Genomic DNA, 24,770 nt, shown 5'->3' with positions numbered 1-24,770 from the left:
GTCTTTACTGTCTCGCCCACGCGAGAGCAGCTCGTTTACCTTGTCTCGCGCGTGTTGAGACAGCTTTCAGATGGTCAAAAACCGCCTTGTAATCTTCCCTACACGTGGCCACTAAATGTTCAAGAACGTGAAAAACGGTGGGCGAGTGAATCACGTGGATAACTGCCAAAATAACGGAGTTTGAAACGTGGCGAAGGCAGTTAAAACGAAACATGCCTGACGTTATATTTCGAGATACTGTCTCGCCCGCCGAGACAGCAAACACTGTCTCGCCCGCCGAGACAGCAAACACTGTCTCGGCAGCCGAGACAGCAAATGCTGTCTCGCGATTTTGTTTTCTGCCAACTGTTCCTAGGGGCTATAAATACCCCCCGAAGGCCATTTTGAAAGGAGGCTGATCAGAGAGCATCCACAGGCTGATTTCAGAGCAGAGAGGGCAGAGTACTCGAGCTTCTGTAACTCCTTGATATTCAGGCTTTGACTTGATTTCAAGAAGAACGACTATCTTACCTTGATAAGATATCGTTTCAAGTTCTCACTTCGATAAACGAAGTCAGAATCATAAACCCCTCACGATTCGATCAGAATCTGTGATTTGGTGGTCCACGGGCTAACGTACCCCCGGCACAGGCAAAGATCTCACGCAAGCAGTGATCCAAACAACGATCCTGCGTTTGTTTCCCAAGAGTTGTAATTTTTATTTTGTTGTATAAAAGAAGTCTTATAAAAAGGCTATCTCTTTTTGAGTTTATTGTAATCGACTGAAGATATAATGAATTCCATGACAAAACCAACTTTTGACCCAAACAAGCTGGCGACCACAGTGGGAGCCAACGGTCTCGCTGCCGAGACCGTCGTATCGCACGCAATCAAGGTACCGGTTGAATCCATGGTCGAGTATGAATTCGACCAAACCAAGTTTGAGGAATATATCTCATCGTCCTCTTCAAGATCTTCATTATCACGTAAGTGTAAGAGGATCTCATCATTGAAGAAGACCTATACGCCAGAGAAGGCTAAAAGTGAAGCCTCTCATCCAATAGTTGTTGAGGTCATGCCTCGCAACATTATTCTGGTAACCCTCAAGACCGGAAGCTCTGCTCATGATCATTCCTCCCCAATTAAGGAGTCATTCGATCGAAATTCGCCACTGACAAAGAGGGCTCGTCAAAGGCGACGCCAACGCCGCGCTCGTCAATTGGCTAAGGCATTGGAACAAACCGACGGGGTTCATTATCACGCGGACTTAGAGTCGAGGAGGCATCGAGTGGTTCAGTTGTCTCAACGACCAAGGAGGAATGGACTATTGTCAAAAGGACTCGTTCGACCCTCAAAGAACGTATACAAAAACGTCGTGCAAATGCTGCTCATGTCCGAGCTCTCCTACAACAAAGACGAGAAAGGAGGAAGGTAACGGTGACCAAAGAACCACCGAAACTCTGCCAAGTTTGGATTCCAAAGTCTGGACTTATGCAAAATCAGCATTCATAGCCCGTTAAGACTCCATACCCGCAAGGGGGTGGTTTTAGACGTGCGACTCCCGACATAACCTTGGATCGCTCAAAGACAAAAATAAATTGTCCTGAGAATGCCAACAAGGTTTTACACCCTCAGAAAAAAACATGGTTGTCAAAAGACATCGTTATACCTGGGGGGTCATACCAACAGACGATAAGATTTTTCGGCAATCATACCGATGAATCATACTATCAAGCTGGGGGTATGAACAAAACTCGAAAGAGAACTGTCCGGGAGATGAACTCTCATTGTTCATGTGCGCGACTCATTAGAGCAATGCTATCAGAATGTGACTGTTTCAAACGAGAAGCCATCTCACGAAGAGTCTCGGTATTCCACAGTCTTCTCACCGAAATGTCGAAGCTTAAGCCGAGGCATTTCTGCAAGAGAAAATCAGCTGCCCAAGATGATGAATTCTCTGAAGTCACCATCAACGTGGCTGATAAAAGAAAGTCTAAACGGCATTCGAGTGACTCAAATCCCGACTCTTCCCCGAGAGGAGAAGTCAATCCAAGAATTGCTCAAAGGATGTCTCGACTCCAATTAGGAGCCATCAGACGCAGAGATTACAAAAGAATGCAAGAAGGAATGTCCTCGGAGGATGAATTCTCGGATACTTGTTCTGCAATCGCTTCTGATGATACGATGTCTAGCACAAGACAAACCAGAGAAGTACTCACGATCACCTCTGATTAATTTGCTCAAATACTTCAAGAAGCTCTAGCCAAACAACGTGAAGAAATTAGAGCTGAAGTGAAAACAGAGATGGAGTTAGCTATCCAACAAATGAGAGAATTGCTAACTCAACGGCCTCAACCTCCTGAGTCCAGTCAGCGAGCTGAATCCAGTCGTCACACTCAGAATGTTGTAGATGACAGTGATCCAGAAGTGGATGAAGTCATTATGGCTGATACACCTCTCAATAGCAATAATGCTGGGGGTGGATTAACACATCCTCCCAATAACGATATTGGGGGTGGTTTAATAGCACCTCTCACAGAGGGTGGTCTAACTCATTCTCCTCAACGTCCTTCGAACGAAAACATAGACGATAAAGGGAAAATGAAAGAGCTTGAAAACAAAATCAACGCTTTGATCACGGCTCAAGAAGTTAAGAAGACGGGTATTCCATGTCCCTATCCAAGGGAATGAGATTCAATACCGTACCCGGCGAAATTCAATCTGATTAACTTCACACCGTTTGAGGGGAAGAGTTCGCCGATTCAGCACTTGATTTATTTCAAGTCTCATTTGGGCATGATCTCTGGAAACGAGGCTTTAATGGTCCGGTCATTCATTAGCACCCTTCGTGGGCCCGCCTTCGATTGGTACCGACGGCTCAAGCCAGGGAGCATCAATTGCTGGGATAACATGGAAAGTTTGTTCCTCAGCAATTTCTTCGATGATGACACCGAAGTGTCAATCGGAACCCTTCTGGATGAAAAACAAAAAGACGGAGAGTCAGTCGACCCTATTACAGAGGAGTTCATCCTGCAAACATGCCACAATAACCTCTCCATCGATGTCCTGGAAGCTCTGGGGGTCGTGCCATCCACAACTTGGAAGGAGTTAAAATCTCGGGGTGAACAAGCTGAGCACTTTCTTAAAAGAAAGAAAGCTGAGAGAGGCCAACCAATGACATCTGCAATCGTTGAGAATGCGACTCTCGATCCGAGGTTTCAAAAGGAATATTCTTTCGAAGATGATGAAGCTCCAGCCATATTGGAATACCTCCTCGCTAATGACAAAATCGAGCTACCACCTATTAAAGATCAGGATGGAGCTAAGAGGATTACGGATCCAAACTACTGTGCGTACCACAGAAGGGTTCTTCATCCCACCGAGATTTGCTTTGGACTCAAAAACAAGATCCAAGCCCTAATTGACTCCGGCGTCATAACGACGAAAGAAGTCGAGTAAAGACGACCATACAACTCCAGTGGGTGCACGAGTATAAACTGTTTCCCCACACTCCAAAGAGCATATGAGTATAAACTGCTTCTCGATTATCCAACTGAATACACTATTAAACCCGGTTTCGCAAAGGAAACTGGGGGTGGATGATTTATATAACGGGAAGTTCCTGGAGAATCTTATATTCTTAAGGATAACCCGAACATGCGACTGAGGATAACGTACTCCTCGTTACACCCAGTTTTGCAAAGAAAGTTGGGGGTGGACAATTCATGTAACGGGAAGTTCCCGGAAGAATGTTGAATGTAATATTCTTAGGGATAACCCCGATCATTATGAACAAAGTGATAAACACTAAACTCCTACTATGATTTCCGAATACTCTTTTGCTGAGATGAGATTCGATCACCTCTTTAGATCAATCTTCCCTCACAAAATTCCCATTTTGGTCAAACCTTTAAACAGTTAGGACCAAAGCTAAAATCCCCTCTCGATTCGTTCCGTGAACGAGAGGTCCACAAAATCTTTCCTCACAAAATCCCTCACCGATCAAATCGATCGACGAGAAGTCCACTGGAATCCATCATGGATTAAAACCATTCAAACCCCCATTGTGTTTAAGCCTTTAACGCTCCCCACTGTTGAAGTCTTGACACAACATCCAAAATTTCATGCAGCTGATTCACAGCAATTATCAAACCCCTTCGTGTTAAGTTCCTATAGCTTGACACCAAAAATTCTCATCAGGTTTTGTGTACAAGTTAACATTCCCATCGTTATTTAGGATCGTCTCAAAACTCTCACTTGGTCAAACCTTACTACAGTTAGGACCAAAGCCAAAATCCCCTCTCGATTTCTTCCATGAACGAGAGGTCCACTTTCAGTTGAATAATCAAACCTTATGACAGTTAGGATTATTCAAACCTGTCCAGATTCTCTAAGTGGAGATCCCACTTGGGGTTTTCCTTTGCACCAGGAGATAGAATATAAAATTCTTCCTCTCCGATCATCGGGTTCATCTTTACCAACAAACAAGAGACCAGGAGATAGAATATAAATTCTTCCTCTCCAATTCCGGGTTTATCTCTACCAACAAACAAGAGACCAGGAGATAGAATATAAAATTCTTCCTCTCCAATTCCGGGTTCATCTCTACCAACAAAAAAAAGAGACCAGGAGATAGAATATAAAATTCTTCCTCTCCGATTTCGGGTTTATCTCTACCAACAAACAAGAGATCAGGAGATAGAATATAAAATTCTTCCTCTCCATCATCGGGTTCATCTCTACCAACAAAAAAGAGACCATATTACTCCAATAGGTACACGAGTCTAAACTGTATTCCTCCCCTCAACAGGAAGTTTCTGGAGAATATTACTCAGAATATTCTTAAGAATAACCTGGCTACCTCCCAACGGGTATATGAGGTTAAACTATTTCCCGAATACTCCAATAGGTACACGAGTCTAAACTGTATTCCTCCCCTCAACAGGAAGTTTCTGGAGAATATTACTCAGAATATTCTTAAGAATAACCTGGCTACCTCCCAACGGGTATATGAGGTTAAACTATTTCCCGAATACTCCAATAGGTACACGAGTCTAAACTATTTCCTTACCCTTAACAGGAATTTCTGGAGAATATCACTTAAAATATTCTTAAGAATAACCTGGCTACCTCCCAATGGGTATACGAGGTTAAACCATTTCCTGAGAACTCAAAAAATACATGAGTATAAACTGTGTTCCTATGAAGACTGATACGATGATTAACAATGCGGTATCAATTTAATGATAAAAGCTGAATTCATAAGTACAAACTCCAGCTTCAATTCAAGATCTCGACAACGGTCAAGCGATGAACGCCATGCCAAAAAAATCTTAGCTATTCTACAAAGCACCGAATAGACTGAGAGACAAAGAGATCAAGTGTTGAAGCCATCATAAGTAAGACCTATCTTATCCAAAGCATCCCAGAACTCCTCTATAAAAGATTGAGTCTGGAATACTTTGGAGGGGGTATCTGTAGGCGTCAAAAAATGCTGAAAGATATCCAAATACAGCTCAAGAGGAAATCATCCAAAAAGGCAGAAGAACACAAGTCTTGACTGTCTCGCCGTGCGAGACAGACTTGACTGTCTCGCCGCGCGAGACAGTCTTTACTGTCTCGCCGTGCGAGACAGAATTTACTGTCTCGCGCGTGAGACAGCTTTCAGATGGTCAAAACCGCCTTTGTAACTTCCCTACATGTGGCCACTAACTGTTCAAGAACGTGGGAAACGTCCCCGCCGAGACAGCAAACACTGTCTCGACGGCCGAGACAGCAAATGCTGTCTCGCGAGACTGTTTTCCGCCAACTGTTCATAGGGGCTATAAATACCCCCCGAAGGCCATTTTTTTAGAGGAGGCTGATCAGAGAGCATCCACAGGCTGATTTCAGAGCAGAGAGAGCAGAGTACTCGAGCTTCTGTAACTCCTTGATATTCAGGCTTTGACTTGATTTCAAGAAGAACGACTATCTTACCTTGATAAGATATTGTTTCAAGTTCTCACTTCGATAAACGAAGTCAGAATCATAAACCCCTCACGATTCGATCAGAATCTGTGATTTGGTGGTCCACGGGCTAACGCACCCCCGGCACAGGCAAAGATCCCACGCAAGCAGTGATCCAAACAACGATCCTGCGTTTGTTTCCCAAGAGTTGTAATTTTCATTTTGTTGTGTAAAAGAAGTCTTATAAAAAGGCTATCTCTTTTTGAGTTTATTGTAATCGACTGAAGATATAATGAATTCCATGACAAAACCAACTTTTGACGCAAACAAGTTTTCATGACCCTTTGAGGAGGTTTGGCAATATCCAAAGACATTTAATCTACTTGATATATAAAGTTTAGTATAAATTGAAATAAATGTATAAAATTACAAGTAATCATAAATATTAAAAACTAATATATCTGCATCCTAATAGATCTGACCATCGAGAGTGCATGTCTCCCTCAAATCTGGTGTTCCCAAATGTCATCGCTCTGATAACCATATTTGCAATAAAGTGAGGAAACCTTGAATTTCTTTATTTTGCACAAATACCACTTTTATCATCATCTATAGAAATAATCTTACATTGCACTCCCCTAAGATAATTCTCTACACTCCTCAAGATTCTCAAGAAGTGGTAACCATTTAACATGCACTGAATCCTTAGTTGAATCTGGAAATAGAATGGTACTAATTATATGGAGTATACATGCACAAGCATATGTCTTGATTATCTCATCAGCTGCATCGATCGGTATATTCAAGTAATTATTTCATAACCACTCGAACTTAAACTTATCACCCTTCATATTAGGAGCTTGACCCAGTAATCATTCACACACTCCTCTCTAGTTAAAGTCGTCGGTACCCGTAGTAGCATCTCCATCCACTTTGAGGCCAAGTAAAGGCCCTACATCCTGCAGAGTAATAGTTGACTCTCCTTGGTGCATGTGAAATGTATTTGTGTCGAGCCTACATCGTTCAATCAACGTCGTCAAGAGAGGCCAATCGAGTCTTACCTATTTTTTATGAACATTCAAAAAACCCTGCTTGACGAATATTATATTTCGAAGGTAACACATGTGGCCTATTATAGGGTGACCAGTAACAACTATCTACAACGGGAAGGAAACACGACTTGTATAAATGTCTATAGTGGCTTGACTGATACTACTCAAAAGCATACGTGTAATATGAAGTATTTGCACTCCAAAATTGCTTGGACGAAACCTCTATAACATGCGAACATGGTAATTGTTGCAACTGTGGTATGTTGCAAGTGCATGCGCATTGTGTTCTTTGTAAATTGACGGTGTAATTATGATCGTGTTTGTCTATAACCTGCCATTTATCTTTATCAAATCTAACAATCTTTGTTGATCTTGCCTACATGATGAGACCCTACAATCTCTTCAATTTTTGGTGTAAATAATGTCACTCACATGCTCCATCCTCTCACCGCTTGACAAAATAGTGATCGAGCCTATAAAATGTCCTTACAAGCAATGCCTTTATGTGCATCGCTCAAACTCTCTTAAGTACATCGTTGAAGCTTTCGAAATAATTAGTTACCATCATATAAAATTGATTCCCTCCATCTCTATTTAGTGTCCACCGGTCGACGTATTCACTTCACAAACTACTCTCTATCCAGTCATGTGCAGCTTGAGATGTTGCCTTGATTTGATCATGAATTCGATTATGCATACATATTTCGGGTGCACAGTCCACTTGGCAAAGAAGGTTTTGTAAATGTATTTGACCATGCCTCTTTTTTAAATTATCTCTAATGTGTCTTAAGCAATAGTGATGATAGTGATGAGAGTCAAATCTCATATACAATGCTTTAGGAATACATTTCATCACGTAAGATATAAAAGTAATATTCCTAGGAGGTAACACGCTAAGAATATATAATTGAATACATGCAAAAAACCACTCTCAATTTTTACTGTTCTCGACCTCCACAATCGCGAAAGCCAAAGGAAACAAGTCACCATCTGCATCTACTCCTGTAGCAATAAGCAATACACCTTTATATTTACCATATAAGTGTGTGTCATCAATGCTAAGAACCAGTTGATAAAATTTAAATCTCTCGATCGAAGGACCAAATGCCCAAAATACAGAGATGTTAAACTCCTATATGAATCTCTTTGGTTATAAGTTTGTATTCAGTTCCATGATTGCTTTTTTCGATCGCATCAATATATTGAGGAAGTGTCGTATAAGACTTCTCCAAATCACCAAATATTTTTGTCATCGTTATTCTCCTTGTATTCCATACTTTACTATATGATGTTTTAATGAACTTCGTATCTAGCACTCTATTAATTATATTATCGGGAGTTAGTTCAGGCTTCTTATTTAACTTTGGCATAATCAACCACACTATGTAAGAGGCAGATGCACCACTATGATCTTGCTCTAATATCAGATAGCTACATGTGTGAACACCGTGGTATTATGTGATTTAAATACCCGTTATGTTTCTTTTTGCAAATGCATATCACTTTCAAGGACATGCATAATTAGCTTCATTTCCCTCGGCCTGACCTTTTCTTTTTGTATCCATAAAACAAATTACATCATAACTTATGTGATTGCTTTTAACTTGCTTGAATAAATCTCCAACTTTAAAAATCTCCAACTTTAAAAGTGAACGTCCTTATCTCCAATTGGTCATTAGTCTCGAATAAATCTCTAACTTTAAAAGTGAAGTCCTTATCTCTTCTACCACTTAAACTTTGGTTGATACCAATATCTTGTACTATGAGAGAACGAATCCACTCATCATCTTCAAACTCATCGGGAGATGGCTCTTCGTACTCAACATCTTTATTATTAACATAAGCCTCATTAGGCCATTCTGAACTCTCTTCAACATCTTCAATCACAAATTGCATGCTGTCAATTACTGCACTATTTTATTTTTCACCGCCGAAGTCGTTGCTTCTTTCATCCTCTTCAATTGTCGACCCTCTTAACAGTCTCATATTTTCATAAGGGGCTTCATTGTTCATAACATTTGACGTTACCACAAATGAAGATGCACTTAGATATCAAAATTGAGTTTGCTTTATTTCACTTGAAGAAGAAAGAAAACATTCAAACTCAACTCCTAAGTCTAACATGCATGAGAATTCTCCTGAAGGTTTGAACATTTGGTACGAACTATATGGAAGCTTTTCAATAAACAATTTTATCGTTGGTTATTACTTGCTCAAATTAAACATAATACTCATATGACGATCGTTTGAGATCTCAGTCGTGGACGTTCTATCAAAAGTTATGGGCCAATTGCATATTATTTTTAGTCGTTACTCTTGTGGATCAATTTTAGTAACTCAGTGTAATTTCTTAATCAAGTCATAGTAACTACATGATTCTGAGATCATTAATGGTGTTGTTACCTCTCCAACGTACATTGATATATTATTCATTCCATAATTAATTTTTCCAACGTAAGAGCAAGCAATAAAAAACCATATTGTTTGACCTATGAAAAAATTTAGGTTATATCATTTAAATACAAAAAAATTAAAAAAAATTATCAGGCCATTGAATAAGAGAGGAAAACTGTAGATGCAAACAATCTCATAATCATATAACTATAGTTTTAATCCAAAACCCTAAATAAATAAATAAAAATCCTAAACCCCAAAATGAGCATTCCATGCCCTAGAATTTTAATTTTAATTAAAGCAATCCACACACAAAGACTGACAATCACCACAAAGATATGTAATTGATATTAAATTTCAAACCCTAGGAATTAGATTTTGATGAAAACCCCTACATTTTTAAATATTAAAAGAAAAGAGAAGAAAGAGAAAGTGCCCTAGAGATCTTTTGCAAACTTCCTTGTTGAATTTCGGCTACAAAAATGGGTTTGGGGGATTCGGGTAGACAGAGGAGAGAGAGAGAGAGAGAGAGAGAGAGAGAGAGAGAGAGAGAGAGAGAGAGAGTCGATATTTTGAGGAAAGAGGGGGATCGGTTGGTATATATAAGCGGACGAGCGCCACCATAAATAGTCAGGGTTGGGAACCCCAACTACTTGGACCCTTAGCTGATTCCACATCTTCGAGCGAGTGAGAGATTTGTGGGAAGTATCTACCAAATGATCGGGGTTGACAACCCTGACCATTTGGTGGCCGTCTCGAGGAGGGGGAAGGTTTGGTAAAGCGTCTGCCAAATGATCGGGGTTGGCAAACTCGACCATTATGGTCGGGGTTGGCAATCCCGAAGAGTTTGACGTCCTAATTCTGGTTGCTAATCGCACCAGGAGTGAGAGGTACTCCTAATTAGTCGGGTTGGCAACCTCAACTAATTAGCAATTAAATTTTTCTAAAACGACCCAGTTTCTGGTCACGATGCTGACATGGCCAGAAAGTGAGTTGATTTCTATAATAACCTTTGGAATAGGCCAATTTTTGAGATAAAAGTTGGGATTGGGTCTATTTGAAATTTTTGGAGACATAAATAGCGGCTGTTAGAATATGACTGAACTATAATTATTTATTAGATAGCAGACAATTTGATTAAAAACATTGGTCAACCTATCAATTTGTAAGAGTGAAGAAAATCCAAATATGTTTTAGAGTCATGGTTTCAATTTCAAGTGAGAGATATTTAAGGAGGATACTAGTACGGACTTTAAGGCCTGGAAATGTAGACATACGGCTGTCCAGGCCCAGGACAACTATTGGACCAATTGATGAATAGGGTCATCCAGTATGCAAACAGGCCCATCAACTATATGGGATTTTTGTAATTTAAAATTTTATAATCAAATAGGTACAATGGGGGAGCATGTATATACCTTTATCAAGCGGAAAACTGGGCGAAATGATTTCATATCGTAGACATAAAGACTTAATAATTTCCGATAGTTTTAGGGTAACATTGTTAAAATTTCATAATGTTGGTCACACTTGTGTATGTATATGATGGAATACTAAATCCTTATCCTCTCGACATATTTCTCAAATTACTAACACGAACTTGCACCCATATTGCACCAAATTCATGCCATAATATTAGCCAAAACCGCACTCACACGCCATGAATTATCTACATTCTTGAGCTAACTGAATTCCTACAAGTTTACTCTTTAGACCAACAGAATCCCTTTTTTCTCTAATATCTATGAAAGATAGTTATTTGCATGAAGTATATTATTGTGCTCAACGGAAGGGGATTCAATCCACAACAAGTTGATAAGCAATGCACAAAGAACACAACGAGTACAATCCACAATATAAACAACCAAGATCAATCGCAAACACAGAGAATTACGTGGTTCGGCAAGATGCCTACGTCCACGGGGAGATGATGAGGAGATTTCACTATATGGAGGAGAAATACAATGTGTTACAACTCTCAAACAATCAAACCAACCCTCACCAATAAGATCTCACTACCTACACAGAATCACCCTCTCAAAGTGCTCAATCAACTCTGATTTTACAGCCGCCACAGCCTTCTAATATATAAACCCTAACTCCAAAACAGAATAGGAAATTGTTTTCTCGACCGACCAGGATCAGTCGACCGATATTCTCCATCGGTCGACCGAACGCGCACGTACACGGAACATGCACAAGAACAAACTTAGATCGGTCGACCGTCCAGAGGAAAATTTACAATACTCGGAGTTATATCGGTGGGCTGACCCCATGTATTAGTCGATCGACCAAAGAGAGCTTTCAACAGTATATGATAAAAATTAACTTGGTAATCTAAGTAAATGAAATGATATTATTAATCCATATGACGGAATATTATAGAATTTATCTAATAATCAACAATACAGAGAATTTTCTACCCCCGCCCTTTAGAAACAAATTAATTGTCCCTAAGGCCTACCCGCCCTTCCTCACCCGCACCCGCCAGAAGCAAACCCAATCCTCTCTTCTCGACATCATACACAACATAAACGTCTGCTGCTGCCGGTTCCGACGATCGCCACCCTCGTCGACGCCGCGCGAAAGCCAGCACATCGTCTTCTTAATCGCATCGAGGAAACGCGTTCCCCCGTCGTCAGCTTACATCTCCGCCCCGCCCTCGTACACCATCGCCACCCTCGGCAGCGCCCCATGTCCCTCACCTGCCAAAAGAAGCACGTGTCCAGGATCGAGTACGCCGGCGCTCTCCTATACTCCCCTTCAGGCCTTTGACCACCCCTTTCTCAGCGCCGAGTAAACCTGGCGGCGGCAGCCGAGCTTATCACGGTCCCCGAATCGATATGGTGTCGACACTGTACGCCGATCTTATGCACGTGCAGATGTTTTCCGGCGAGGGTGACTCCGGTGAGGTTGACGAGGTAAGAGCGTGTTGAGAGGGGTAGTCAGCATCTTGGTCGTACGAATAACGCGACGAATTGTACGTGTCCGAGGTTAGGGAGCCGTATGGAGGAGGGTCGGGAGGCAGTAGGTGAAAGGTTTTGCCGACCCTGCGCTTGGCTTGGTGGATGAGAGAGATGTCGTCTCGCCTAAAGCCGCGATCATGCCGGCGGCCTTGCCCAAGAGGCCGCGGTTCGTTGAGGCGCGCAGCCCGAAGAAGAAGCCCGGAGGGAGAGCTTGCCGATCTTCAGGGTGTCGTTGGCGAGGTATCCGCGGTGACGGAGCCGTCGCCGTAGCTGCTGTGTAGACGCAGGTCTTGTTTTTTTGAGCAGCTGGTGGGGATCATGGTGGCGTTGGCGACGAGGGAGCACTGAGGGGAGAGCAGCGGACGGAGGTGAAGGAGGAGGAGGCGGCGGGTTGAAGGTTGGGGTGGACCTGGGGTGGCAGGAGACGAGCAGGGGAGGCACTGAGCAGGAGAAGGACTGCCGTGTCGACAGACCATCGCGTAGAGGGAGGGGCGGGAGATGTGCGAGGGTGATGTTGGTGACGTAGTTCACGCGCTGAAGGGGGCCCGGGAAGAGGGGGGAGGTGCGTTGGGGCGGCGGGGGATAAGGCGGATCGGAGAGGCGATCGCTGAGGCAGGAGGAGAGGGAGGTGACGCGGCGGGCGTCGTGGTCGAGGACGGCAGAGACGCGGGTGGCGTGCTTGTGGTGGTGGAGGCAGAGGTGGACGTTTTGTGGGAAAAGGCTGGTGCTGCCTCCTCGTGGGGGAGGGGATCTTCATCTGCATGCAGGGAACAGGGAGAGTAGCGTAAATAAAAACATTGTGTTGAAAATAAAATTTTGTATTTTTTTAGACCAAGTACAATTATATTGTTTATTATGTGAAAACAGAGAAGGAATTGAGAAAAATATGAAGAATAGACAAAACAGACTCCACCACATACTCGTGTGGTGTCTGCCACATCGGTGGTAGAATCTGTCCTGTTTGCCATGAGTGTGGTGTCTGCCACACCATTGTGTGACAGAATCTGTCATGTTTGTTATAGGTGTGGTGTGTGCCACACCAGGGTGAGGCAGACTTGTTTTTAGAATCCTAATCTATTTGGGATTGTTTTTTATTACAAATAGAACCATGTTTTTTAGGGTTTCTTAAGGAGAGAATTAGCATTGTTTTGAGTACTTTGAGAGGGATATATTATGAGGGAGTTGAGAGCTTTGGTTAGGATTATATTTGAGTGATTTTATGAGTTATAACCCGTTGTATTTCTCCTCCATATAGTGAAATCTCCCATCCTCTCCCCATGGATGTAGGCAATTGCCGAACCACGTAAATTCATGTGTTTGTCTGTGATTTTGGTTGTGATTTTGGTTGTTATTTTGTGAATTGCGCTCGTGTTTGGTTTTGGTTTTCTTCTCTCATCGCTCACCGACTCGTTTGGTTGTCGAGCACGCTTCCACGTGGAGCGCAACATTTGGTATCAGAGCATAACAATTGGTATCAGAGTTCAGATTTTAGATCTAGGGTTTTGGATTAGGTGGAGGAAGATTCGGTTAGAAGCTTGGTTCTTGGAGTTCTAGGCTTCGGTGGAGTTAGGATTTGAAGTTGCCATTGAAGATCTTGCTTTCCTCGTGTGGTTAGGAGTTCTATTTGGAATCCAATCTAGGGTTCAGTTGGGTAACTTCTAAATTCTATAAAGTTTGAATCTTTCTTTACAATTTAGAGTTTGTGATTATAGGTGAAGAAGTTTGTGAAATCAGTAAGATGATGGGTACAGTTTAAGTTGGTTTTTAGAACACTAATATTAGTGTGGTGAAATATGACAGCAAAATCAATTTTGGCTTGTGGATGAACGACATATAGAATGCGCTCAATGCTCAAAATTTGGATGAGACCATCATGGTCGATGAGAGACCACCTAAATATGAAGAGGCGATATGTGAAAAGATAAATAGGAACACTTGTGGGGTGATCAAATCTTGTTTGAAACATGAACTAAAATATGATGTACGTGATTAGGGTAACGTCTACAATGAAGATGTGGGAAATTCTTAACAATAAGTACCTTAAGAAGAGTGTTGAGAACCGTTTGCACTTGCTGTGAAGATTATTCAGATTTCAGATGTCCAGAGGCACCTCGCTTGCGGCTCATGTGAACAACTACACTAAGTTATTATCATTCTTGGCGAACGTGGATAAGAAGATTACGGATGAGTACAAGGATATTATTCTTTTGGGCTCCTTACCGGATGAGGAGTATGATACCTTCGTGTTTACTTTGTTGAACGGGAGATCTTTTATCACTTATAGTAAAGTGACTAATGCATTGACTGTTTAGTGGAAAATTCGTAGTAAAAGAAATAAAAGAAATTTTTTATTTATATTCTCTCGATCTCAATTACAATTGGATTCTGATTAAAAAGAAGAGGAGAATGATCTGGATTCTCCCCTTTGTTTAATTCTGGGTTCTTCACGGTAGCGATAGAGTGCCTCCCTCGAATGCTCACGTCGAGTTTGCTCTCCGTTGATGATCCTGAACGTCTTGATTCGCTGGAACGGTATCTTCTCCTCACGATTTGACGTTGTGAAGAACTTGCAAAGCAAGTTTTAAAACTCTTGATGAGTTGATAACTGTGAACGAGTTTGAAATTCTATGAAAGAGTTGATTTAACCGAAAATCGATTTGACAAGCTAAGGCCGAAGGCTCCAAGGAACTTTGTCACTGCAGGAAGCTCCAGCAATTCCCCTAAAAAAGCAGCCGAAGATCTCTTCTTTGCTGCCCAAAAAGAAGGATCAATCCCAGAGCTAAAAAAGATCCCCCGAACTCAATTGAGTTTCCTACTATTATAGGGGATTAAGAGGTATAATCACCCCCTTAATTCGCTCGTAAGTGGGGCTGAATGGGGTGTAACCACCCCCCTTAAATAGCTCCCCAAATCGTGGGGAGACCAATTTTGAAATCGTCCAGTTCGTGCTTTGAATGAGTCAAACGCTAAAAAATAGCGTTCATAGCCTGAACTCTGCGTTTTAGACTAAAAACGCAGAGTTGGGTCTATTTTGGTGGCTGGACGCACAAGTTGCGCTACGTAGTAAATCTGAAACGTAGAGTTGGGATGTAAAGATGAACTCCGCGTTTTGGACCTGAGACGCAGAGTTGGGACGCAGAGATGAACTTCGCGTTTTGGACCTTAGACGCAGAGTTGGGCTCTGCATGAACTCTGTGTTTTGGACCTGAGACGCAGAGTTGGACTCTGCATGAACTTTGCATTTCTGAGTCCACGAACTCTGCGTCTGGACTCGAATGTTGGGGATGACCCTTGCGTTTGGACTCTGGAACATGGGTATGACCTCTGTGTTTTGATGGTATAACACAGGGATGACCTTTGCGTTTTGATGGTGAAACACAGGGATGACCTTTGCGTTTTGATGTGAAGACACCATCAATTTGTGGTCTCTTTTGCTGCAGCATTGCAAAGATCGTCATCTTGGCTCCTTGCAAATATGAGAGTCATCAGATTGTAACTCCCGATATTGATTGTGAAGGTTGTTGATTAGAGCGTTTATCGGTTATCATAAAAATCGTCAGATTGTAACCTTCATCGATCTACGTGAAAGTCTTCAAATTATAGCCTTCTAGAAGTCGTCAGATTATAACTTCTATCATCGGTGTTTGATAAGGGATCATGTATCTATTGTGATTTTTAGACAGCCTACATTGACAAACTATGATTTGAGGAGGAAGGATAAGGAGACTTCCCGCGCTAGTACTTCAGGAGAGGCCTTGTCGACGAGAGGTAGAAGCCCATATCCGAAAGGTGGAAATAAAGAAAGGTCAAAGTAAAGAGGTCGTCACCAGCTAGGAAAGAACGAATGTGCTTTTTGCAAGGAACAAGGGAATTGGAAAAGAGATTGTCCAAAGATCAAAGAGAAGGAGAATGGCAAGAAAAAGGGCCCGAAGGCTAATGAGGTGAATGTTGCGAAAGGCGATGATTCTGATGATTCGAGTTTTTCTCTTTTGATTACTCCGAAGGTGAACTATTTGGATGTATCGGATTGGATGCTTGATTCTAGTGCTACTTATCATGTGACCCCTAGGTGAGATTGGTTTGTATCATTTGAGAGACTCGATGGGGGTGTTGTTGTCATGGGAAATGATCAATCCTATGATATTTGTGGGATAGGTACCATGCAGATTCGGATGCACGACTAAGTAGTCCGTGAATTAAAGGAGGTGAGATTCGTTCCTCAGCTGAAGAAGAATCTTATCTCAATTGGAGCTTTGGAGGCGAAGGGATTCAATGTGACCTTTGAGGACGCTATAGCAAAGGTTACTAAGGGATCTTTAGTGGTGATGAAGGGAGTCCGTAGTCGAAACTTATATTATCTGAAGGGGAGCACCGAGGTTGGCCAGGTTGCTTCAGCTATTTCAGAGACGGACATGAGCAGGCTTTGACACTACAAGTTGGGGCATATAGGAGAGAAGTCACCGTAGGCTTTGTGCAAGCAGGGGCTATTGAAAGGAGCCAAGAGTGGAAAAATAGATTTCTGTGAGCACTGTGTTCTTGGAAGGAAAATGAAGGTGAAGTTCGGGACTGCTATTCATAGGACGAGAGGCATCCTGGACTACGTGCACATAGATGTTTGGGGTCCTACCAAGATGACATCACTTGGTGGTCGATATTAGTTCGTCACGTTTGTTGATGACTATTCTAGGCGTTATTGGGTGTACACCATAAAGCATAAGAATAAAGTCCTAGATTTGTTTGTGGAGTGGAAAGAAGAAATTAGAACTGCAGACTGGGAGAAAGATCAAGACGTTGTAATCCAAAAACGGCAGCGAGTATACTTCAGACCCTTTTTAGCAGCTATGTCGAGACGAGGGCATAGAGAGGTACTTCACAGTTAGTCATACACCGTAGCATAATGGGGTGACAGAAAGGTTAAATCGGTCTTTGCTGGAGAAGACTCGATGTTTATTAGCACATAGTAGTTTGGAGAAGATCTTTTGGGCTGAGGCACTTTCATATGCGAGCCACATCATTAATATGCTGCCTTCATCTGCGATTGAGGGGAAGACTCCTATGGAGATATGGTCAGGAGAGACAGTACATAACTATGACCAGCTCAAGGTATTTGGTTGCCCTGCATATTATCATGTTAGAACTGATAAGTTAGAACCCCGAGCTAGGAAGGCCATATTTGTAGGATTCAAGTATGGTGTCAAGGGATATAAGCTATGAGATCCAATTGATAAGAAGATTGTGCTGAGTAGGGACATCACGTTCGATGAAGTTTCTATCTTGAAGCTTCCTAGTTCTCATCAGGTGGAGAGCGACCCGACAGAGGAGATATCGCTGGTGGTGGAGATCGATGTAGCTTCACAGTGTCCAGATGGTGCAGTATTCATTAGAGTACCGACTGAGGTAACGCCAGGCGAGCACGAAGGTGACACGGAGGATACCGGTACTGATGTGCAGGATCAAGGACTGACGGCTCAGGTTCAGGATTCTATTATGGTTTGAAGATAGAGGAGAGATATACGAGTGCCAGCACGGTATGCCGACACCGTTGCGTATGTACTTCCGGTGGAGAGTATCGATGAGATGATGCCTACTACATTCAGAAAGGCCGAACAGAGTTCGAAGGCTGATTCGTGGCAGGTAGCTATGCATGGGGAGATGGAGTCTTTTTATAAGAACGATACATGGGAGCTTGTTGAGCTTCCAAAAGGGCGGAAGGCGATTGATTGTAAGTGGGTATACATGAAGAATGAGGGCATTGAGGGAACTCCATTGAGGTTCAAAGCTAGGTTGGTTGTGAAGGGCTATGCACAGGAGGAAGGTATTGACTATAATGAGGTTTTTTTCTCCGGTGGTGAAGCACTCTTCGATTTAGATTTTGCTAGCTTTGGTAGCACAGTATGGATTAGAGTTAGATCAGTTGGATGTAAAGACGGTATTTCTTCATGGTGATCTTGATGAAAAAAATATTTATGACTCAGCCATTAGGATTCCGAGCTGTAAGGAAAGATAAATTGGTTTGTAGGTTAAAAAAATCGCTATACGGTTTGAAGCAGTCTCATCGACAGTGGTATAGGCGATTTGATGGTTTTATGCTCAGACATTCGTACACTCAGAGCCAGTTTGATCCTTGCGTGTATTTTCGCAAGTTGAGAGGAGGTGCGTATATTTATTTGTTGCTTTATATCGATGACATGTTGGTTGCCTCTACTTTCAGGTCGGCTATAGATGAGTTAAAAGTTCGGCTTTCAAATGAGTTTGAGATGAAGGACTTAGGTGAGGCTAAACACATTTTAGGGATGGAGATCGGCAGAAACAAGAAAAAAGGTAGAATTTGTTTAACACAAGTAGATTATTTGAAGAAGGTTCTACAGCAATTTCATGTTATCATGGATACGAAGCCAGTTAGTGTACCATTGGGAGCCTATTTGAAGCTTTCAGCTGGTCTTTTACCAAAGTCAGTTGAAGGTCGAGAGTTGATGTCGAAGACTCCATATGCGAGTGCGGTTGGGAGCTTGATGTACGCGATGGTATATACGAGACCGAATTTATCACAGGCGATGAGCATGGTTTCGAGATACATGCATGATCCAGGAGTGGGTCATTGGGATGCCGTGAGATGGATTTTGAGGTATATTAGAGGTACGCTCAATGTTGGTTTGGTTTATGAGCAGGACACTATATGTGGGTAGCTATGCATTGGCTATGTTGATTCGGATTATGCAGAGATTTGGATAAGCGTCGGTCTACGATGGTGTATGTTATCACTTTGACCCGTGCGCCAGTATATTGGAGATGCACCTTATAGTTGACAGTGGCTTTATCTACGATGGAGGCAGAATATATGGCGATTACAGAGGCTGTGAAGGAGGCTATTTGGCTTCGAGGACTTTTGGAGAAACTTGGTATATCGCAGTGGTCCTTCACTATTCATTATGATAGCATGAGTGCTATCTATTTGGCGAAGAATCAGGTTTTTCATGCGAGAACGAAGCACATTGACGTTCGTTATCATTTTGTTCGGGATGTTCTTAAAGATGGCGATATAGAGATTATGAAAGTCCACACGAAGGATAATCCGACGGATATGCTCAATAAGATGGTTCCGAGCAACAAGTTTGATCATTATCAAAACTTGTTATACATTCGTAATTGTTGAGGCCGTTGATGGCCATTTGGATAAACTACGGACGGCTTGATCCCTTGGGAGAGGGGATACGTAGGCAACTACATTGGTGTAGCCGAGTTTGGAGAGACGACGTATTAGTGCTCATGTTGGTGTCGGCTCGATGTTGGGAACACTTCGCCGAGGTGAAGAATTATGAAAACAGCGAAGGAATTAAGAAAAACGTGAAGAATAAGCAAAACAGACTCCACCACATCTTGGTGTGGTGTCTACCATACCGGTGGTAGAACCTGTCTTGTTTATCATGGGTGTGTGTCTGCCACACCCTGGTGTGGCAGAATCTGTCCTGCTTGCTATGGGTGTGGTGTGTGTCACACCAAGGTGTGACAGACTCATTTTTAGAATCCTAATCTATTTGGGATTGTTTTTTATTACAAATAGAACCACGTTTTTTAGGGTTTCTTAAGGAGAGGATCAGCATTGTTTTGAGCACTTTGAGAGAGAGATATTGTAAGGGAGTTGAGAGCTTTGGTTAGAGTTATATTTGAGTGATTTTGTGAGTTGTAACCCGTTGTATTTCTCCTTCATATAGTGAAATCTCTCATCCTCTCCCCGTGGACATAAGCAATTGCCGAATCACGTAAATTCATGTGTTTGTGTATAATTTTGGTCGTTATTTTGTAAATTGCACTTCTGTTTGGTTTTGGTTTTCTTCTCTCATCACTCACCGACTCGTTTGGTTGTCGAGCACGCTTCCGCACGGTGCGCAACATTTGATATCAGAGCACAACATATTATAACTTCAAAAATTCAACTGTACAAAATGAGTTAAAAAGGCAATTTTGAGTGTAAAAGTTACGAGCCCTGATGTGCACATCGTGACATTGAATTCTATTCAAAGTCAATGGCTAACAAGGGGATGGAAAAATTGGTCTTATATTCGGTCTTTGAATCCAGATTTAATTTCTTTACACCTTTACACTTTCCCACGCTTTTCCCGCTAACTAGATTTTATACACGTGTAATGCACCCAATTTAAATTTTCATATTGTGATTAACTAGATTGTGACATTGTATTTTTTTTATGTTTGTTTACATGGGTTACACCCAATTTAAATTTTCATGTTGATATTTGAATTGAAAAAAACAAATATAATTTGAAGCTAATTTGAATTTTTATATTATTTTGATCGATATGAAACCAAGCTTTACTTAAGAAAATATAGTGTTGCAAAAGTAAAAATATTAAAATAGTGTTAGGTGAATATTTAAAACTAATAATGTAAAATGATTGATTAAAAATATGCTACAACGATATAAAAGAAAATATGAAGTTTGTTTCTAATCATTGGTAGACTTCATAAAAAAATTATAAATTAAAGATTAATACTAACCCTATTATACTTTTATGTGCTAAAAGTATCCACATAAGCATATGAAAATATTGAAAAAGTTCATGAAACTCCATTCTAAATATTCATAATTTCACTCAAAATAATTAAACTATTCTATAATATATTTAGAAAATATTGTCTTTTATTTCTTCTGTTTTATTTTTTATTGAGCTAAGATCAATCATTCTTCATCTTTTTCTTTTTCCCGGGAAATTCTCGTGTCTTTATCATCTACATTGATTGTGATATCAAGTTGGAATTATATTTTTTATGTTGTTATCTTTCCTAAGCTCATTAATTTTTTATCTTATTGTTTAACTTTACAAAGAAGTTAAATGTATTTCCGATGTTCAACACAAACTGCTTAAAATATAGACTTTGATTTTTTTATTTTAATGAGAATAAATGTTAATTTCATATATATAAAATTATTTGTGTTTCTAGTTTATTACTTAAATAAGATTAGAAGGTATCTCTTTTTTCTACAATGAATTCTTCTGATATGCATCCAATAAGAGTTTCTATTATATCAATGATATTACATTTGCTCTATCCCTCTTATTTTTCACTGAGATCTAAACTAAATACTTACATTTTTTATTACTAATTTACCTTAAATTGTGATATTTATATTTAATTTCTTTAGTATTTGAAGAACAAAGTATAAAATTTATGAATACTTACTAATTTTTTTATATCTTCCATGAAGAATTTTTCTTTGATTGGGATAAAGTTGTTAAATAATTTTTTAACGCAACTCAATTGGTGCTTCTTTAATAGATATGCTTTATGTTAATGCTAATTCAAGTGATGTATGGATATTTTCTGAATTTTAAATTTATTTCCGCTACTTTCTCATTTGCAATAGAAATAGCTTAATTCTTTTGAAGGGTATCTCTGAACATTCTGATATTTTCTCTCTATGTAATTCCTTATATTCTCTTACCCTATAAATATTATTAAAATCAAAAATTAATGTTGCTAAATTATAATTAATTAATGCTAAGCTATTATATTATAGTATTTTATCATTTTTATGGATTTAAATATTTATAAATTAATGTTACTAATGTATTTTTGCTGCTCCAACCTATTAGCTAGTAAAATTATATGTAGTTACTTTAATTTATATAGTAGTGATAATTTTAAGCTATAATATTTTTAAAAAATTTATTCATTAGCCGGATGTTTTTAATCAATTCTTATTGCTTTTATTTACCAATTTCAACTTATACTATTTTTAGATGCTAAAAAGGGATAGTAAACCCTAAATTAGAACACACACACATATACACACACATATACACATACACACACACACAACACACACACACACACACATCTTATTGAAAAAATTACCAAACAATTACACTTTTCTTTGCCAAGTTTTAAAATTTTAGTCTTTTTTATAGTTTTGAACTTTGAGAGTGTGATTTGTAGTTTTAAAACTTTGGGAGAGTTTTTTCAAAAAAAAATTCTTTTAAGTTTGGTAGTATAACTTCTATGTTCCATGTATTGGTGGTAATTTTTTTAAATATCAGGATATTTTATACAACTCAAATTTTGAGGGTGTTTTTTTGTAATTATTAAAGCTATAAATTAATTTTGGAAAAATATAAATTTTAGTGGTCTATGAATAGTTTCCAGATTTGATGTGTACTTCTTATAAATTTTAAAAATTTAGAGTTTTTTTATAATTTTTAAATTTTGAATGAGTTTTTTTTATAATTTTTAAATTTTGAATGAGTTTTTTTTTCAATTTTTTTTAACTTTGAGGTTAATTTCGGTAAATTTTAAATTTTTAAGTGCATGAGAGTAATACCTTGATTTCATCTATTGTTGTCTGCAAATTTTAAAATTTTAGAATTTTAGGATGATTTTTAATAATTTAAACTTTTGAGGGCGTTTCTATAAATTTTGAGATATTGAGGTGTTAGTTGAAAATTTTAAATTCTTGAGAGTCTACTGTTAATTTCTTAATTTCATGTTTGTTGTTTTAAGTTTTGAAATTTTAGAAAATTTTAGGTGCATTATGGTAATCCCTAGAATTCATCTATGTTGTTTATAAGTTTTAAAATTTTTGAATTTCAGGGTGCTTGTTTGTGAACTTTTGAGGGTGTTTTTATAATTTTTTAGACATTGAGGTTCTAACTATAAATTTTAAATTCTTTACAAACTGCTATTAATTTCTTGATTTCATATTTGTTATTTTAAGTTTTGAGACATTACAATAATTTTTATAATTTTAAACAATTTTTGGGTATTTTGTGCAATTTAATTTAAAACTTTTAGGATTTTTTTTGCAATACTTCATATATTATAGTATGTTAGCTACGTATAATTTATTTATCATAACAAACTAATACCATAAATATGTTTTATATATTTTATTAATATTATTTTTTTAAATTGTTAACCTATAGATAGTTCTCGTAGGATTAGGATAGGATGTAATTATGATTAAGATAGATTAATATATAAATAGAATATTCAAAATAATAAAGGATAATATTGACCAATGAAAGATATCTCTGAACTTATGATTTTAAAGGGAGTATGATATGATACGTATTAATTGGCTTTATTAAGGATAGATTGTACTGGACCGGGCCATTGGGCCAGAATACGGAAGAACAATGAAATGGGCTTATATTGCACCAGACCCCATACGAGAAACTCATCAAAGTTTATTCGGCAGGGTGGTCCCACAGGGTGTTTTCTGCATGAAAAGTGGAAAAACACTACCAAAGTGAGCGTGTTTCATTGAAAGCGCGTGTGAAATAATTTAAGTGCAGACAAAGAAAAATGTTAATAAAAAAGCGGATCAGTGTTAATTAAAACTATTTGATTTGTTAATATATCATTAAATGCTTAAAAAACGAAATAATATTTATAACGTAACATTAATTTATCTCTTTGTTTTCAAGATTTTTTTTTTGGTTGCAGCAAAACAATGTATCTCACCCGAATCATGGTGTTCACGCACTTTCTTACTTTCACATCCGCTTTCAGTTTGCCAATCACCCCCTACATGTTAAAAAAAATTGGACAATGAGAGTTTGTCAGAAATCATTCTTTTTCTTAAAGATAAATTAAAATAAAATCTATGCAAAGTTAAGTGAACATCGGATTCATCAAAGCTATTCAAATAAAAAATTTACCTTTGTTTTCTGAAGTGCAGGACCAAGGGTTCTGCTCTATAGAAGCCACTGTAGTGAAGAGGAGAGAGAAAACAAAGACCAGAAGGAAACTCATCCCCCCTCAAAAAAAAAAAGCCTCTCCTTGAGATCTCTTCTCTTTCTTTCTTTCTTGTGGTAATTATTTGACTAAGACCCCTCTTTATTTTTCCTCAAAGAAACTCTCCTCGGTTTGATGTTTTCGAAGTGCTTAATGTATTGTTTTTGGGCTCCTTATATAGGAGGCACTATTATCTCTATATTGTGACAACAGCCTTCACCTCTTGAAAAGAGAATGGTGAGCGAAACCTCCTTTGTGCGTGTTATGGAATTTATTAGGACATCTTTAATGAAATATTGTAGAGTTAAAAGTTTATTAAATAATGCTTTAGAAAACCCCATAAGATCTCCGTTAATGGTTTTAATTAGAAATTGTCGATGTACAATTTACTAATGTGACAAACAAGTAGCCATTAACTAGAATGTGCATTCATCTACTGTAATCAAATGACAGGTTAATTTAGTTTATCCAAGCCCAGTCTAAAATTATCAAATACATCATCAAACAATCCTCTTCGTCCTTTTTTTTCTTTGCAGAACTATGGGGCGCAACTATTTGTCACTTATGTTCTATTCTATTACCATATTCGACCCCCGAATCATGTACTTCAGTTAGTTTTTCAATTCATGCGGGATGCAGTGGGAAATGTTCTTGACAATAATAGGTGTATACTTAGTAACAA

The sequence above is a fragment of the Asparagus officinalis genome, chromosome 5 (genome assembly GCF_001876935.1).
Source record: "Asparagus officinalis chromosome 5, Aspof.V1, whole genome shotgun sequence".
Taxonomy (NCBI): Eukaryota; Viridiplantae; Streptophyta; class Magnoliopsida; order Asparagales; family Asparagaceae; genus Asparagus; species Asparagus officinalis.
Note: the sequence above shows the minus strand (reverse complement) of the source record.